Here is a 6,001-nt window from a genome sequence, read left to right on the forward strand (position 1 = left end):
TATTTATTTTATTTTATTTATATTTTTTTTTCGGCTAGGGGAGGCTAGTCTTTTATCAGAGATTCTAATTAAAATTTAAAGTTCTGCTTCCAGGATTAAATTTATTTTAATAGTTAGACACTGCACCGTTAATTAGGATGAATGATTGTTAGATAGATGGAACTTATATAAAGAAAATATAATTGTTTATCGTTAAAGTGATCTTTATTATATTTAAAACGTTGTATTTCGCCATACTCAATACATTTTGATAAACTTTATACAATAATTGGAAAACGAGTTTTTTTGTCAAATTATTCGTTCTAACATTTACATTTTTTTATTTTAAATTAACATAAAAGTCAAGTATGAATAATTTTTAACATTTATTACTAGTTATTTCCCTTGCCATGATACAAGTATTTTTTATTGGGTGGTAATTAATTATTGATAACGTGAATTAAAGTTAATGATCTCGATAAATTCAAGTGATGATACTATGTTCATCTGTATTTAATTTAACGTTAAAGTAAATGTTTAATCAAATAGTTTGCTGCTCATTTAAAAAAAAATTAATTATATTAAAAACACTACATAAAATTCAGCATTAAATTCGTTGTTATTTATTTATTTTCTTCATCTACTTAAACTTGAAATGAAACGCGATTTAGACATTAAGCTATATTTTTTCAAAAGTTTGATAAAAAGCTACAACATTTTGTTTTACACATTTTGGCGCCCCCGGTGGCGGGGGGGGGGGGGGGTGGAGGGGGGTGTAATTACCCCAGACAATCCCGCAGTAAAGCAACTGCTTAAAATTTATTCCACGCTTTTGATAAATTAGGTTTCAATGGAAACTAGTAAGGGAAGTCAGTAAATTAAAACAGAACAAACAAAAAAAAACATCTTATAGGAAATAGGTTCAACGTCTATTTTCAAGATAATTAAAGTTTGCCAGAGACCTTATAATATAAGAGGAAATGGGAAAAGTTTCATTTTTCTGACACGTTTTTCGTGGATTTGAAACAGTGGCGTAGCGAGGTCGGGTGTCACCCGGTGCGGCACTTCATGGTGTCACCCCCCAGAGGCATAGCGACCATTCCGGGGACAAACTTTCAAATTTTCTATTTGCACCCCCCTCAAACTTTCGCTTTGCACCCCCCCCCCCCCCTCAAACTTTCGATTTACATCCCCACCCCTCAAAATTTCGATTTGCACTCCCCCTCAAGTTTTTCTCTATATATTTTGCTATTTTTTGCCTTGGTGTCACCCCCCTCAATGGTGTCATCCGGTGCGGTCCGCACCCCCCGCCCCCGCACCCCCTCGCTACGCCTCTGATTTGAAACCAACTTTGCCATTGTTGGATCAACAGGTTGACATGATGTACCAATTAATACAGTTCCCAGACTTCATCATTCGCATCAATCTTGTGAAGATTATGGTAGCCGAGGTAAGTTTTAGTCGTAAAACATGTCTGCATATCAGTGTTTGTGTACGTGTGTGTGTGTATGTATGTGTGTGCGTGTGCTTTAGGTGGGTCACGAGTCTCATTTGTAAACCGTTTCACATTCTACTCACGACGGGTCGTACAAAAATCACATCGCCTTATTGCAATCAATACGTATTCTTTCGACTATTTCCTCATTTTTTTTTATTTTTTTTTTTGGCCTTAGACATGTAATTTACAGCGTCAGTTGTGTGTTCGCTTTAGTATTACAGTTTTCATCATCGGCTTGTGAGGACTGATACAGATTTACAATTGTAATTTTTCTTTCTTACTTGTAGCCTACTTTCATTCATTTAAGATGGTTTACATATACATAGATCTAATAGAAAACGTCTAAATATAAAAAAAAAATGAAAAAATAAATAAAAAACAACCTGAAAATGTAAATGTGTAATTAAATGATGATTCAAGGGATTTTTTTTCCCTCGGCGTGGTGGGTGAGGGGGCGGGGGAAGGGGGGGGGGGTGGGTAGAATTTGGGTTTTTAAGTAGAGCTGAAATAAATTTGTGATTACAGAGAATTAAAATGATACAAATTTTAAGCAATCGGAAAAGTTATGTTATTACAACGAGACACATCAAAGCAAACATTCTTCCCTTTCAAACATCTATATCTATACAGTCCTCAAACAATTGCTTTTTTTTAATCAATTGTTTTAAACATTTAAATCAGTAATAATAATTTGTTTGATAGTTTTACACAGCATCAAAGATATGAAACATCAATTGCATATATAATAATCAAAGAGAGAAAATAAAATGGCATAAGAACTAGACTAAAATAAGGTGTGCAAACTCGGTTTCTCTTCACTGCTTAGTTTACTGTGCTCAGTCCTTAGCTGTGGAGTCAAAAGTTCACATTGTAGCCACCCATGGAAAGAAATAGAAACGACCGTGGGAGAAGTGTCTCTGTAATACTCATACTGATCTATCATTCCAAAAATGTCCATGACATTAAGTTGACCCTTGGCGATGAAGGCACGCTACCTTGAAATATCCGCCTGTCCGGTTGAGTGGGGGGGGGGGGGGGATGTGTGTGTGTGGGGGGTGTGAGGTGTGTATCTCTTTTTACCATTCAGGTTGTGCACTTTTAAAAACCTGGGAAACAGAAGACTGTTCTAATGTTAATTTACTTGAGGGCTGATCGAGTGATGTTTGGCTTGAGACTGTCTAAATCAAAATTAATACTTTATTGATTGCTTTCTTCTACATTTTTTCCCCCAGTTAAGTGAGAGTTCCCAGTCTATGTCTTAGTTTTTCGACCATTACGTCACATTTTTTTTTTTTAATTTTTAAAAAAAATATTTTTAAATAATTGTATTTTATTGTTGAGTGAGTTTGATTCATTATTTAAAATTAATATAATGTGGGAACAAAATCAACTATATTTCAGTTGAAGTGAATTCTTTGATTTTCTTGTACATCTGTGTCTTACTTGTGTGAGCCCCTCATAACTTTCACTATATTTGTTTGCTTGGTAACTTAAAACAATTAATTCCTTTCTATATTTGGATTATTTCATAGGTTTGCTCTAGCTAAAGCCCATGAATACACTCTTGAATCAACAATGTCACCATTATTTGAATAATCATCTAACCGTTTTAATAAAGAATGTAGTGGTTCTATTAAAACCTCAATAAATTCATAAGAATCTCCAACACTTGGTTTCAAATTGTGCTCTTTAAGATCATTTAAGTTCACCTCACAAGTTACCATTTTCATAGTGGTGTCCAGCACACCAGCATCTTTGGCAGTAGCTGGTGATACACCGTTACTGTCTCTTCTTTCATTTCCCTGATAGCAGCAACCTCGGCTGTTTCACCAGCATCAATGGACACGAGCGAGAAAAGTCTCAAAGGTATTTGAGAGGTGTATAAATTCATTTAAAAATCATGCACAGCGTAGTTACAATTAATATGGTTATAAAATCCTGTCTATCTGGTTTTTTTCGGACTTTACTAAAGATTGGATGTATTTGATGTTTATAATATTTTCGGTAACTAAATACAAATTAAAAAAAAAGCAAAAACAATTTGGTTTTCACGTGTAATGGCGACATAAACAATGGCATCCTGCTATTGGATAGGCCGCCATTGATTTTATTGTACACATTGTAAGCTAAAAATAGAAAACTAGGTCATGGGGTTTTAAATTTGCAGTGTTATTTAAAAACTTGATCTGCAAAGTTTTGTAAACAAATAGTTATCGATCACTAAGTTACTGTACAGCCAATCAATATTTGTCTTACGAAAGTGAAACATCCGGTTATAACTTAGGCTTGATGAAAATAAATAGAAATGTAGCCTTAAACTCAACAAATTATTTTCAAGTTCTCTGGATTTGCAACTTTTATAGCATTTATTCTAAAAATATAAAATTTCTAAATTAATTTTAGGCTTAAGTTTTTATTTTTTATTTTTTTTTACGGTCTAAATCTAAAAAGCACGTTTTTATTCCATGTCAACAACATTGGGGACGGAATCTCGTCAACTCGCTCGCCTCCATTAAACCTGCAGGAAATTCAACTGTGGTTGAATGTATAGCAGGCCTATACTGACGAATGAGTACAACACAATCACAATTTTGTACTGGATCTTTAAATAGTGTTATCATACCAACAGCATCAGCTTCTGTTTAGATTGTGTAGTTCTTGTAACACCTTCCCATTTTCTTTCTTTTCCTGTATTACTGTATTACATTTGTACGTCACATAATATCACTAAAGTAATCTTTGAAAATATCAAATTAATGATCTCTCAAATTGACTATATTTCTAACCAAAACTAGGATAATTTTTTAAAGCGTTTTCTTCCCTTATTTAATTCCGTTATTTTTATTTTCTCTTTATTCTCTTTTTAAAATTCCCTTATTTTTATTCCCGTAATTTTTAATCGCTTAAAACGAAATAAATGCCACGTTACATTAATTGCACGCTTCTTACACACAACTCAACAAAAGTCTCAACATCTTTCCTAGGTGAGTTACGTCCCTTTACACTCAAATTTTTCAAGCCCTAGATATGTCTCATTTTCCTACAAAAAAAATATTTTGTTCCCTACTAAATTACAATCGCCTTATAAATTATACACACCATTATCGTTATCTTTATCTTTAAGCCAATTAAATTTTTTTACAACTACTACTTTTTTTAGAAACTCTCAAAATATGTTTATCTCATACTATCACCGTAAAACCTTCTATTTTTCTCATTAATAATCAATTAAATTTAATAAATTTAGTGTTTACTTGTATCAGAAAACTTGTATAATATTTCGACTAAGGGGTCATCCATAAATGACGTCACACTCGTAGGGGGGAGGGGTGGGGTCCGTCATTTTGTGACGATGTGTGATGAGAGGGAGGGTTCAGATGTTGCGACGTCACACTTTTGCATTTTAAAAAAGCAATGTTAGAAAACGAATTTTAGACGTTGTTTCGCGTTTTAGATAACTGTTTTAATAAATTGTAATAGTTTAGACAAGATTTTAGAAAAGTATCGATGTTTAAAAAAAATTCAACTGCAATTTTGAGGGGGGTTGTAGGTTGAGGTGTGACGTCATTTTAGGGGGGTCTGGCTTTTTGTGACGACGTGTGATTGAGGGGAGGGGGGGGGGGAGGAGGTAAAAAGCGTCAAAAAAAGCGTGACGTCATTTATGGATGACCCCTAAACTCTTATTTCCATCTTAAAACCTTCTATTTTTTCATTAATAATCAATTAAATTAAATTAATTTATTGGTTGCTTGTATCAGAAAACTTGTATAATATTTTGACTAAACTCATAATACAACCTTAAAACCTACTATTTCCCCATTGATAATCAATTTCATTTCATAAATTAATTGTCTACTTGTTTCGGAAAACGTGTATAGTTTTTTGACTCGGCACATAATTCCACCTAAAACCTTCTATTTTTCCCATTAATAATAAATTTCATTTTATAAATTAAGTGTCTACTTGTCTCGGAAAACGTGTATAGTTTTTTGACTCGGCACATAATTCCACCTAAAACCTTCTATTTTTCCCATTAATAATAAATTTCATTTTATAAATTAAGTGTCTACTTGTCTCGGAAAACGTGTATAGTTTTTTGACTCGGCACATAATTCCACCTAAAACCTTCTATTTTTCCCATTAATAATAAATTTCATTTTATAAATTAAGTGTCTACTTGTCTCGGAAAACGTGTATAGTTTTTTGACTCGGCACATAATTCCACCTAAAACCTTCTATTTTTCCCATTAATAATAAATTTCATTTTATAAATTAAGTGTCTACTTGTCTCGGAAAACGTGTATAGTTTTTTGACTCGACACCTATATGCCTAAACACAGACTCCTGGAGCCGCCCAGTTCACAGAACAACACCGGCTCCCAGGTATCAACGGCTCCAGAGATATGATACTGCTGGATCAGGTGTTGCTGGAGTTTAGGAACTTTGTCAACGGCGCTGGCAATGACATCATCGGACCGCGAGATTTCGTCATCTTGCTTACACAGTAAGCCCTGCTTTTATAAG

General features: G+C 33.6%; 1 pseudogene; it reads right to left on the minus strand.

Moving 5' to 3' along the window:
- Positions 1-2,925: 2,925 nt before the first annotated feature.
- Positions 2,926-5,297, minus strand: LOC131927127 (ADP-sugar pyrophosphatase-like; annotated as a pseudogene).
- Between the last annotated feature and the right edge of the window lie 704 nt (positions 5,298-6,001).

Source organism: Physella acuta, unplaced genomic scaffold (genome assembly GCF_028476545.2).
Source record: "Physella acuta isolate Inbredline_101_S28 unplaced genomic scaffold, ASM2847654v3 ptg001375l, whole genome shotgun sequence".
NCBI classification, from domain to species: Eukaryota; Metazoa; Mollusca; class Gastropoda; family Physidae; genus Physella; species Physella acuta.